The sequence below is a fragment of the Acomys russatus genome, chromosome 27 (genome assembly GCF_903995435.1).
Source record: "Acomys russatus chromosome 27, mAcoRus1.1, whole genome shotgun sequence".
Taxonomy (NCBI): domain Eukaryota; kingdom Metazoa; phylum Chordata; class Mammalia; order Rodentia; family Muridae; genus Acomys; species Acomys russatus.
The window spans coordinates 19,903,432-19,916,874 of NC_067163.1; the positions used below are offsets into that span (position 1 = coordinate 19,903,432).

At 37.8% G+C, this 13,443-nt stretch overlaps 1 pseudogene; it reads left to right on the forward strand.

Annotated features, from left to right (window-relative positions):
* The first annotated feature begins 11,892 nt into the window (after positions 1 to 11,892).
* LOC127210061 (histone H3.3A-like) lies at positions 11,893 to 12,308 on the forward strand (annotated as a pseudogene).
* Positions 12,309 to 13,443: the final 1,135 nt, after the last annotated feature.

Below are 13,443 nucleotides of genomic sequence, written 5' to 3' on the forward strand. Positions count from 1 at the left end.
GCAGACAGTATGTCCCAGGAGAAAGCTTGTACTTGGGATACCTGCTCAGAAACAGACTCAGGTTTTACATTTTTTATTTTATGCACGGAAAGGGAAAGCACTCCCAAGAAGGCAGGATAGTGAGTTGAGAAAAAAAAATCTCAAAAAACATTGGGGACACAGTCTAGATCCCTTTAAGGCCTGTGACAAGCACCTCACCTGTTTGTATCTCACTCCAACTGTGTACTCGTTCTTTAGGTGAAACCCCGTGAGGAATCACTGCCAGTCCTCCCTACGAACCTTTATGTGTTAATCTTGATATTTCAGTAACCAGCCCCCATTCTCCTGCCACAGAAAGATCGTTAAAATTTGCAAACACTCTATCTTTTAATATGATCATAAAATTTTCACGGAGTATAAGGACCTAAAACACAACAGAGCTGGTTGCCCTCTTCACTTTTTTGTTTATTTTTATCACACATTTAAGTTTCATAAATGTCATTAGCCAAGAAAATGTCCTAATGGACTGCTATTCCTTTATTTTAGGAAATTAAAAAAATTTCAAGTCTTTGCAAAATAAGGTAAAAACTTATATATATATATTGATTTTTACTAAGTGTTTCTTTCATATTTGCCAGTTATAAATTTGTTTATTCAATTATGTAGTTAGATACTTCCATCTTCTGTGATAGTCTATTGATTGAATCAGTTAAGTAGTTCAGTTATCATCTTTTGTAACACACACACACACACACACACACACACACACACACATTGTGGTCATGTATTCTTTCATCTTATTTTCTGATACCTATATTACTCAAATTTTAAAAAATCATTCAAATGGAAAAAAAACAGTGCAAGAAAATGGCTCTTATAAATAGAATGCAAAAAAAAAAAAAAAAAAAAAAATCAACAGCATGCTGGGCTGCAGCATGACAGCAAATGAGAGGCTATATACTCCACAAGCAAGTACAATTTAACCAACAACTATATGGCTGGCTTAACATGAGGGAGATGATTAATGGGTATATTGTACTAATTACTTTTATCAAGGCTGTGAACAAAAACGAATAAAAAACCACTAAGGGAAGGGTTTCTCATACTTAGTTCATGTTCTGATGGAACATAGTCCATCCTGTTGTGTGTGTGTGTGTGTGTGTGAGAGAGAGAGGGGCGGGGGAGGGAGAGAGAGAGAGAGGAGAGAGAGAGAGAGAGAGAGAGAGAGAGAGAGAGAGAGAGAGAGAGAGAGAGAGAGAGATAAGGGGGAGGGAGAGAGGCAGACAGGCAGGCAGGCAGACAGACAGACAGAGACAGAGACAGACAGAGACAGACAGACAGACAGACAGACAGAGACAAACAGACAGACAGAGGGGCGGAAATGTGCTGGTGTTTTACTCACTTTTTTACTTTTTTTCCTCTTGATTTAGTCTGGAAACCCAGCTCACCACATAATTATGCTACCCACATTCTAGGTGGGCCTTCCCATCTCAGTTAAACTACTCTGGAAGTGGCTTCATAAATATAGCCAGATTCCTAATTCACTTCAGTTGACAATCAAGGTTAAATATCATTTATACCTTAACAATAAAATAATCAGATATGAAACCAAAACACCCCAATTTGGCAATGTAATCTCAGTAAATGCAGGCAAAGTATTTGATAATCTTCAGTACTTTGTCACTATAAAAACATCTGAGATAGTAAGAGCATAACTGGGTCTCTTTAACCAATGAGAGGTGTCTCTGAAAACACTGCCTCTATCCATGTCTTAATGCTGAAAGAGTGGACACTTCACTCTCAGAATCAGGAAAAGACAAGTACATTTCATCTTATCACTTCATTACTCAAGGTTCTTAGTAGAACAACTGGGTGATAAAAATCAGTAAGAGATGCTCAGACTGGAAATGAAGCACTATAACTATCTTTAGCCACAGAAAAGTGGAACGGGAAAGCTTAAATTGGGGTGGGGAAAATGAGGGCAGCATGGAGAGTAGAATACTGGGAGGTATAAATAACATCAAAGACTTTTGAAAAAGCTATAGGGAAGCTTCCCGTCTTTGTTATGGTTTTATTGCTGTGAAACAGCACTCTCCATAAGTGTGACCAAGGCAACCCTTATAAAGAAAAGCATTTAATTCGGGCTGGCTTACTGTTTCAGGGGTTTGGTCTATTAGATCATGGTGGGAAGCATGGCAGCCATGCAGGCAGACATGGTGCTGGAGAAAGAGCTGAGAGTTCTACGTCTTCCTCTGAGGGCAGCAGAAGCAGACTGTCTTCCACAGGCATCCAGGAGGAGGCTCTGATTCCACACTGGGCAAAGATGAAGCACTAGCAGAACTCAAAGCCCTCTCCTACATTAATACACTACTTCCAATAAGGCCACACCCACTCCAATAAGGCCACACCTCCTAAAGGTGCCATTCCCTGTGGGCCAACTATTCAAATACATGAGTCTGTGGGGGCAGCCAAAGCTCTTCAAAACATCTTACATACTATTATACAAACTTCAAAATGTATATTAATCAGAAGTAGTCCATTAGGGGGGCAACAATGTCCGTCTAGGACGCCATGAATAGAAAGCCAAGCTATTTCATTTGGAAGCATAAGAAGGTGAGGTCCCATAGAGCCAAACATCACACAGTACTGACAATGCTCTTTGGACAATCGTCTTTCTTACCTTCTAGAACTTGATGAAAGACCAACTACTTTCTGACTTACTATTGCATAGAATGAACCCCATCCCTGGCACTATTGTAAAGCTAAGAGCCTGTGGGTTGATAGGTCACAGACCCAATGGGAAAATCAACTTCTCTTATCATGCTAAAGGGTTATAGGATTTAACCGACACATAAAAAATTTGTCCTTACACTTGCAGATTAGTGCATCTGTCAACTTTCATCTGAAGCTTCTGTTTCCAGTAGATGATGGTTAGCTCAAAGACCCACAATGGGCCAAGGTGCACAAAATAAGAGACTGCTGAATGCCCAGCTCTAACTTGAACATACGTAACAACTCCCATCATTCCATTGTGTGGGAGTCATTGCTGAAGAGGGGCAGGAAGGATGTCATATCCAGAGAGAGTTGATGGCTACAAGGGACCAGTGTCTCCTGGACACAGCACAGCAGCTGTGCATATGAGCTTACAGTGCTTGTGACACCACATACAAGACTTGTGCCAGCCCAAGGCAGACCTAGTCTCAATATAGAGAGTGGAGTTGGGCACCAAGTCCCATACCTCACCAAGCAGCTCTTGGTAACTGACAGCTGCTGGAGGGGGAGAGACAGTTTTTGTTTTGTTTTGTTTTGTTTGTTTTTATGCATATAACCCAGGTAAGTCAAGTGTGCCATGGTCAAAGAAAGGGCCCACATCCAGGAATATTTGAACAGCACAAATTGGTCTTGAGCTTTGTGTTAAAACAACAAAACAAAACACCACATGAGTTTGTGTGGATAGGGAAGGGGAAATGGAAATGGGAAGAGTGGAGTTAAATATGAACAAAACATGTATGAAATCCTCAAAAAAGCAAAAAAAAAAAAAAAAAAAAAAAAAAACAACAACAACAAAAAAACTTTAAAAGCTCACTTAAATCCTATTAGAACTAATAACATTTATAGATGTACAAAAAGTAATTGCATATCAATAACTCACAATGATTAGTGTGAAAATGAAAGCAATGATACCCATAAAAACATGAAAATGCATAAAAATATTCAGGAATACATTTTAAAAAATATATACCAAATATATTTTATGCTGGGCTCTGAGTTATATAATACCAGTAAAGGTAATTGAAACAAATCTAAATAAAATGAAAAAAATTTCCATTGTTGTATATTGAGAGATATAAAAATGTTGATGGCAGGATGGCTCAAAATGACTGATCAACTGAACTGTAAGGACTCTAGAGGGACTCACTGGTAGTTTCCAGAGATATCTTAAATATGAAATGCAAACCCAAGAACTCTGGATGGCAAAAGTGATTGACAACAACAGTGTATAAGGAGACAAATATTCAGAATGTATAACTCACAGAAGACCATAGACATGGGGACAGTGATGTGTTGATGGGTACATATGACTAAAGGAGTGAGCCGTGTGTTTATAAAGAAGACCTCAACCTTCTGGGGAATCCAATAAGAGTATTATTAATGTTCATCATCTTTTTTAAGGTAGGTTGGGTATTGCCAGGAGTTAACCTATATCATTGTAAGTGAATATTTATAATAATAAAAACATTTTAAATGGCATATTCTGTATGTCTCTGAGATTTTTGAAGACCTTATCTAACTATTTTACCTTATATTTCTATAGAATCATGTCTATCTGTTGCACCTAAGATGTACATTCTTGTGATGAAAATAGACTAGTAATTGATATGGCCATGATTTGATCAACTAACAATAAACTTGTATAACTTATTTATCCTAAACAGCTTGCAATAGCACTTTCAAAGTGCTGGAAGTAAACCTTGTATTATAATTGAGTTATATGGGTACAATACCTCATATTAGACTAGAAATATGTATAATGTGTATGAAAAATAATCTTATGTTTGAATTCTATACCACCACATCTAGAATTAGACTTATTTTGTATCTATATACAAAATTCTATGCCAGTGAATTAAAAATAATCTTGTGCATGACAATTGAGGCATTAAGTTGAGGAGTAGATTCACTAATCTACTTGTTGTTCTATCTTTCCTATGTATTTCTATATTCCCCCTTCTTTCTTTTCAGCCCCCATCTCCAAACTTAAGAATGAGAGATAAAGGAGAACAGCACATCCCTGATTCCAACTTTGTTTTCTCTGTAAATAATAACTTATAATGAACTCCCATTGAAAATAACCCTCTATAGGCTAGGAAAGCAACCAAAAACCTACATGACCCCCCCCCCCCCCCTTAAGGGAAATGGGACTTCATTCTCTTAAGGTTTCTTCCAGCTGATTTGGGACGAATAATACATTTGTAGGTGTCCAAATACAATTGGGGAATGATGATGATGAACATCAAAGAACCTCCATACAGAAATGGCTTCAAATGTGGCAAACAAGCCACTGAGCAAAATGTCCTACTTTCTACCACAGACAGCATTCTGCCTAAAAAAGGGCAAGCTTGGATGCAGGCAGAGTCAACAACCAAATTCTGCCAAGACAGGGTAAGCAAGTCCTCAATAGTTCCTGCTTCGTAAATATGTCTGTCAGATATTGGTCCAGAAGGCTGAAGATGATGCTCCAAAATTATAGAGTTTAGGGTGAGTTATCAGGCAGCAAAGTGTCTCTTTCATCTTCTCATTTGGAAGCTACTAACCTTCACTCTCAGTATACTCAGGTAATCAATTTTATTACTTTTCAGGTCTCTGAAGGGGTTGAAGACCGGATAGTTTAGTTTTCCAATTAAGCTTAGTTGTTTAGGGGTTAAGATGTTTTTAGGTCTAGATAGATGTTTTAAGTTGATAATAATGAGATATGATAGATACTGATTTACATACAGAAAAATTTTTTCTTCAAGGCTGTCAAATACAAATAGCCAAAACATTAAGAATGTAACATTTATATAATTCCTGATTGTGTCATGGTCCTTCTCGCTATAAGTAGTTTATTGTATATATGTGTAATAATATAAATTATATGTAAAAAATAAAAAAATTTCATAAAAAGAGTGTTATTAAACTCAAAAGGGTAAAGACAATTTTTTCAGCAAATGCTTTTGGGCCAGATATAAATCCAAATTCAATAATATTATTATACATCTTCTTTTTTTCAGATCATACATAGCAGTTAAGCTAAAAGCATGAAATCACAAGTGTAAAAGCTAAGTGATGTGATTCAGAAGAAATCAACTAGGTATTGGGTATCTCAGTTGTTTATTAGAGAGGACACCAAAAGCACAAACAAGAAAAGAAATTTGTGTTTGACTTAGTTAAAATGTCGAGTTTTCTCCATCAAAGGATACCATCAGGAAAATGAAACAATGAATCACAGAATGGGCAAAAGTATTTAAACCATAGATCTTGCAACTCACTTGAATATGAAATACATAAAACAGTCTTAGAGTCCAATACTAAAAATAAATAGATAAATAAAATATTGAAAGTTGATCAAAGGGGGCTTGAAAAGAAGGCTTAGTGGTTATGAGTACTTGCTACTCTTTCAGGAAGACATACCTCTTATGCCCAGCACATCAGATACACTCTGACATGGGGCTGTACCTTGAAGACAATAAGCCTAATTAAAAAAAAAAAAAAAAAAAAAAAAAAAAAAAAAAAAGGTGGTCACAAAACCTGTGAAGCTATAGTTCAGAGTGCTCACTATGAAAGTCAATCTTGTAATGTTATCCGGCTTTTGTGATGGGGGAGGGCACTCCTGTCCTCCTGGCTCCTGTCCTAGGATCAATGCCTGGTTTTGCTACCAGGTGAGATTCCATGGGAAAGAGCCTGCTAATTCTTTGTCTGAGACCTCTATGTGTTTTATTCTTATCAGAGGACGTATGCAATGTTCAGCAATTTCTTAGAATTCAAATTTATCTCATTTTGAATCTCCTCCTGGCCTTCACTAGAGAAGTCAGCCCGCATATTTTATCTGTTATCCATCTTTGGTCTTTCAGACTCTCACGGAGTTTAGAACATTTCTATGCAGGCTTTCCTCATAGGTAATACCAATAAAGCCGTTGTATAAAGCAAACCTTCCAGAGAATTCACTTTTATAGTTTTGGCAACTAAGAATAGTGCCTCTATTTTTTGAGGAGACAGGTACTTGCTCTGTATCCCAAGTTGGCTGTGCAGGGCAGGTTTGTTTCTGTTTTCTGAGGTCTGGGATTATAGCCATGTCCAACTTAGCCCTCTGGCTTTGTCCTTAGAATTTTGTATTCTGTGAGTTGTATTTTCCTAGTTTTCATATTTTTTATTGATTTTTTCCAGGCTTTTATTATAGCTTTTAAGAACTTTCTGTAGTAGGCGCATACGCACTGGGTTTGTCATCTATTAGCTCAAGGTTAGACATTTTCCATTTGCATACTGATCTTTCTTTTTAGATTTTAGTATATATGGTGATATATAATCAAATATCTGTTTGCTAGCTGATTCTGCATCTCCTGATTTGAATAAAAGTTTTCCCCTTGCTTTAGTTATTAAATATGCAAGATGCTAGAGTTTTCTGTTGAAGACTTTATTATTTCTCATAAAAATGAAAAGTATAATGTATTAACACTTTTTGTATATGTGATAGAGGGAAGAAATTTTACTCTTCACATGGAGTATTTTATAGTGGAAGTTTAGTTACTTTATCTTGTAAGGCAAATTCTTACAAGTTCATTATATCCATCCTACTCACCCCTCGTTTTCTAGGTTACTAAATCATTTAGTATTCCACATGAATTTGAAAATATTTTTATAGGGCACTGAGTGGTTTGGTCGTTACTTGGAGGAGCATCTTCGCATTCTGCTCGGCCATTATGTCTCTTGTTTGAGTGCTAACAGCAGTACGACAGTCCCAGCATGGGCCTCTGACTTCGGCTTTTGGGGAGAGAAAATGTCCCGAACCAAGCTGACCACTAGCAAGATCCACCAAGGCAAGGAAAAGCGCGCCCTCTACTGGCGGGGTGAAGAAACCTCATGGCTACAGGCCTGGGACCCGTGGCTCTAACAGAAATTTGTAGACACCAGAATGCGACTGAGCCGCTCATCCTGAAGCTGCCTTTCCAGAGGTTGGTGAGGGAGATCGCCCAGGATTTCAAAACCAACTTGAGGCTTCAAAGTGCAGCCACTGGTACACTTCAGGAGGCCAGTAAAACATACCTGGTGGGGCTGTTTGAAGATATCAATCCGTGTGCCATCCATACCAAGAGAGTCACCATCATGCCCAAAGACATCCAGTTGGCTGGCCAAAACCGGGGATGGGAGGAGCTTAAATCAAGGCGGGTTTTATGACATTTTGTGGCAATTTCTGTAATTTACTTTGGCTTAGTTGGTGACCTTTTAAAATATATATATAAGAAAGTGTTTATAATATGTTGCAATTGTACTTAAGTCATTCCATCTTTCACTCAGGGTGAAGGCTAAGAGTGACCTACTGTTCATGGACCTCAGTGATGTGAGCATTGCGGCTCAGGAGTGAGTGCTATTACGCAGAAGGGATGGGTGGTACTTCCTGCTTCTCACGCATGTTTCCGCACGTTAATGACTTGTTGGGTAGCAATTAAGGTACTAGAATTGATAACTGTGTAGAGGGTTCTTTTGCAATGAAACAGGTTATGACTTGATCCAAGTGTTTAACCATAGATCACTGTGATAGAATGTGGGCTTTTTTCAAAGGTTGAAGAAACAAGTTTTAACCATGGTGTAACAGTTTCCTTAACCAAAAAGAAGTAAACCTGGCAGCTATAGAAAACACTATGTGCATTTATAATAGCTATTTTATACATTGTAGTGTTCAACGTTCTAAAATTAAATGCTTTACGTTAACAAGTGGTGGTGAGTCTTGTTGTTAAGGTGTGTGCAATTGAGTCCAGTTTAGTCCTGACTAGGCTGCATTTGTCCTTAACAAACCAGAAGAAAAAAATGCTCTGTGTATTTAGCCTTGCACAAATTCTCATTCTACCACATAGTCACTAACCCCTAACCCTCTAGCTGGTACACATACGCTAACAGGAATTTTATTTATTTATAAGGGCTCTAGAGTAAAATAGCAAGTTATTCACACCAGCGGTATCTTACCAATACAGTTAGTGCAGCTTTTCATTGTGTTGTTTGGTCTTATACGAGATTGAGTTTGGTTTTGTTTCTTCTTAATCTTTAAGAGGGGAAAAAAGTATGTCCAAGGTTTTTCCTTGTGGAGTTTAAACGTGGGGGTAAGAATATAGCTTCAGCTTCTTGGACCTCTGCCAATGAAGGTGGGTTAGGTTACAGCTGGTTACTGTCCTGGCAAAATCCTTTTTATAAAGATGGCCTTCAAGTGGTTTTTTAAAAATGTATCCTATTGAAGTTTTTAGGTCAATTACGTATGTTGACTAAATTTGCAAATAAATGTGTTTATTAAAAAGGAGATATTATTATAGAACCTCAAGTCAGATGATCTGAATACTTGACTTATACTTTTTGGCTAATATTTCCTTGTACTTTTTCAGTCAGCATTGCAACGTATGTGTTGCTAGCAAAGGACACATGGTACATAACGAAAGAGAAAGATGAGGAGGAGCACTAAGGATGAGATGCCAAGTTTGCACTTTAGCTATGCAAAATCTGGGTCAGATGTCTGGGGTGTGGGATACCAGCTGTGAGGCCTGAGGAGGATGAACCAGGTAGCCTTTGGCCCTGTAAGTTAAGAGCATTCAAATGGGAACTCTCGGGGTGGAAGCTGGCACACTCATATTTTGCTTAGCGTCTTTGCAGCTGAAGAGGAGAAATGACATTGGTCAGCTTTGCCCTTACAGGGTTTTGGTGAATGCCGTTTGGCTTTGAATCCAACGGGTCAAGGTGATCTTCACTCCAGTGGGCATGCAGTTCATGTTGTTCAGAGCAACGTGTTGTTCAATATCCTTCAAATTAGACTTAACATGAACTTTCTACTCAGAGATATATGCTCAGCTTTTAATGGGACTCACACAGCATACACAGAATCTATCAGAGAAGGGACCTGGAGAGAGGAACGGGAGAGAGGAGAGAAGGAAGAGAGGGGAAGGGAGAAGCAACGGAAAGGGACTTTACTGTGCTAAGCTAAGAAAGTGGGAATTGGCCCTGCAATCCCATAATATATTTTTTTAGGTAATTTCTGCTCAAAGTAGGAAAATTATGACTAATTTTAAAAAGTTTATTTGAATTCTTATAAGTTTCACATATTTCTCTCATATTAATTCTGGAAAGAAGGAGGAAAAAAATGAAAATGGTGTAGTTAAAATTCATATAGCCCTTTCTAATAATGTCCTGACTAAGTCACCATCTGTTTTATTTATGTCACCCACAATATTTTTCTTTGAGGCTGATATTTGGTGTTCAGATTCCTTATAGACAAATCGCTTCCGTGCCTCCCTCTTGTCAAGTCTCATTTCTGGTAAGAAACTCAGTGTCACCTGAAGAGGAAAATGCTTGCTATGTGTCTTCCTTTCTGGAGGTAAATTCTAGTTAATTCTCTGTCATCAGCAAATGTGGGAATGCATATTGAGGTAGAAAACCTGGGATTCAATTTACAAAACAGTTCCATTTCTTTCCATGTGAATAACTTTCTGAGAAAAATCAAAGCCAACTGTGTATGTATAGTATTTATGCTTGCATCTTTAACAGTGCAAGGCTTTGCTTACAAATGCTATGTGCATATGTGTAAAATAATTAGCATTTATTCTGGTTGGAATTCAGGTAGCTAAGACACAGTGAGTACAATGTGTAAGTGTTGTGAGGTGTAGAAACTCCTAGAGTGTGGAAGTTAGGATGAGTTCACTGGTTAAGAAAGACTCATTATGAATTTTTAAGGCCTTTTTCTTTTTCCCAATCTCACAGGGTTTTATCTTTCCAGAGAGAAAAAAATAAAATCCCCAATAAAGTCAAGGGTTTATACACAGTGGGGGTTGAAACATGCCAGAAGCAACTGGAAGTCTTGACCTTTCGTTTCCAGCCAGGAGCTATCTCTCCAAAGCTTCCATTTGCTTGAGTTTCTTTCTTTGAGTTTTGCATTTTGGAGATAGCCAACTAGGAAACTTTATTGCTTTCATGGGGTGGCCTTTGGTCACTGCAAAGGAAGTGGGATGGCCAAATCACTCGAGGTGTGGTCCCTTCCTGCCTGATCACATAGAAGATTATGGCAAAGCCTTAGGTGATGAAAGCCAGGCAGAAGGTGGTGGCTGAAGGGGAGCCCTCTAGCTACTGTCCCTCAGTCTCAGTTTACAACATAGCCTTCCTCCCTTTCTCTTGCCCTTTATCATCTAGAAAACTTCTGGATTAAAATTTTCTCATGTGTATTCTCTTGTAATCTAAGAAAATTTATGCAATCCTGGGTCTATGAGTATATAAACTAAGCATACATTCAAATGTTAACCGACAACAATTATAAAGAAATGTATTTCTAAACAACTTTTAGTATACATTTAACTATTATTTCTTAAGGATGAACTCAAAATTTCATTTTACTGATACTATTTTATATAAATAATCAAATCTTGGCTAAAAAGTTAATGCTATAAGTTACAGAACATCTTCCAGGATTTTTGAAGTTGACTAATGTTTTGCTTTTATGACTGTCAGTGCTTGGAGTGTCACTATGCATAGTATAAAATGGCAGAAATATGCTTAGGGATATTTTGAAAGTTATTGGAAATTCTTCACTGAACCTAAGCCAAGTTAACTTAACATTAAAAAAAAAAAAAAAAAAAAAAAAAAACGAAACATATGTCAGGAACTCAAATGGCAATTTTGAAAACCAAACATTCTAAACCACAAATACAATGCAAAGATATATGAATTTGACACTTACATGCCAAAGAATTACAGTAGGGAAATATGAGAGTCGTTGTTTTCTGTAATGAAACCATCATGTTTCTCTAAGAGCAGAAAGCTGTGTATGCACAGCAAATATACCGAAATTCAGAACATGCAATAGTCTTAGCTTTCAGGATTACAACGTCTGTATGCTGTCTGTTCAGGTGCAGAGTAGGTAAGCCCTGCCAAAAAACACCGCAGACTCATTACGTATTTGATTTCTTGATTTGGGGGCATTGGGAATTGAGAAATCTCTACTGTTAACAAATTTTTCATGGTCCCCACCTTCATCTGTGTGACTTGATATGGGATCACAACTAACGGCTTAAGAAGCTGCCCCACCGCTCTGGCTGCCCCACCGCAGCTCTCTAACGCCAGCACCACCTCTTGCTAGCTAAGCTCCAGCCGAAGGGCAAGGGTGGTAAGTAAGGAGATGCCCTTACCATGGCTCGTACAAAGCAAACTGCCCACAAATCCACCAGTAGTAAAGCACCCAGGAAACATCTGGCTACAAAAGCCACTCACAAGAGTGCGCCCTCTACAGGAGGGGTGAAGAAATCTCGTCGTTACAGGCCTGGTACTGTGGTACTCTGTGAAATCAGATGCTACCAGAAAGCCCACTGAACTCAACTTCTCATTCGCAAGCTCCCCTTCCAGCGTCTCGTGAGAGAAACTGCTCAGGACTTCGAACCAGATCTGCGCTTCCAGAGTGCAGTTATTGGTGCTTTGCAGGAGGCAAGTGAGGCTATCTGGATGGCCTTTTTGAAGATACCAACCTGTGTGTTATCCATGCCAAACATGTAACAATTGTGCCAAAAGATAACCAGCTAGCACGCCGCATACGTGGAGAACTTGCTTAAGAGTCCACTAGTCATACAATTAAAGTTAGTTGGTTAGGAGTTAAGATTTTTTTTAGATCTAGATAGATGTCTTAAGTTAACAGAGATGAGATATGATAGATATTGATTTTCATTCACAAATTTAGACCCAACAAGATAGGAAAAAGTTCAAGTTTGCCAAATACTTCAAGTTTGCCAACTACAAATAGCCAAATCACAGTGAATGTAACATTTATATAATTCCTGATTGTCTCATGGCTCTTCCTGCTATATGTTGTTTATTTTATTCATGTGTAATAACATAAATGTACATGTTTAAAAAGAAACATAATTTTAAAAATGGAAAAAAAGAGTCTACTATGAGGGGAAACATTTCATCCTCAAAAAAAAATTTTTTTTCTCTTCTTCCTTTTATCAGTAGTTCTGAATGTTAGATATTTTTCCCATGGGTCAAAAGGTACCTAAGTATATGATTGCAAGTGGAAAAACAGGGAAGAGAAATCATGTTTTGGCAGTTTTTCCAATTTTCATTTGTGTGTGAATTTTTAATATAAATGCACGATGTAAAGCATTAATGCAAACAAAATGTTTCAGTGAAAAGATTTCAACAGTTTAACTTTATAGCAATTATAAATAAAACCCGTTAAAATTTTCTAGAGAGTGCTAGCATTTTGATTTTTTAAAATAAATAAATTTCTTATTGACTGAAAAAAAAAAGGTGTAATTGGATGGCTTCTTCATAAGGCTGCCATTTTTAATACTTATTTATTGTAAAAGTATCTTTTACTCATCAGATTTAATTGTTGTCTTGGAGACTTACTACCCCCATCTGCTAACCCACACGTAGTCCTGGAAGTGTCTAGCCTCTGTACAATCTAATCTAGACCTAGAATGTTTTCAGCCTCTGAGACCTACTGCTGCTAAGATCATTCTTTCTAGCTCTTTCTGAGCTCTGGCTGATAGTTCAACTCAGCTGTTCTGGTTCAACTTCCTCTCTAAACTGACTGATTCAAATTGGCTTCTTTCAGCCTCTGACTAAATTGTTCTACTTATCCTCAAACTAACTCTTGCAATCTGTTCTAACCTTCTTGCTTCTTCTTATTCTCTGGTTCATCAGCCTTCTGTCAGAGACATAACGACAAGTTGTAGAGGCTTT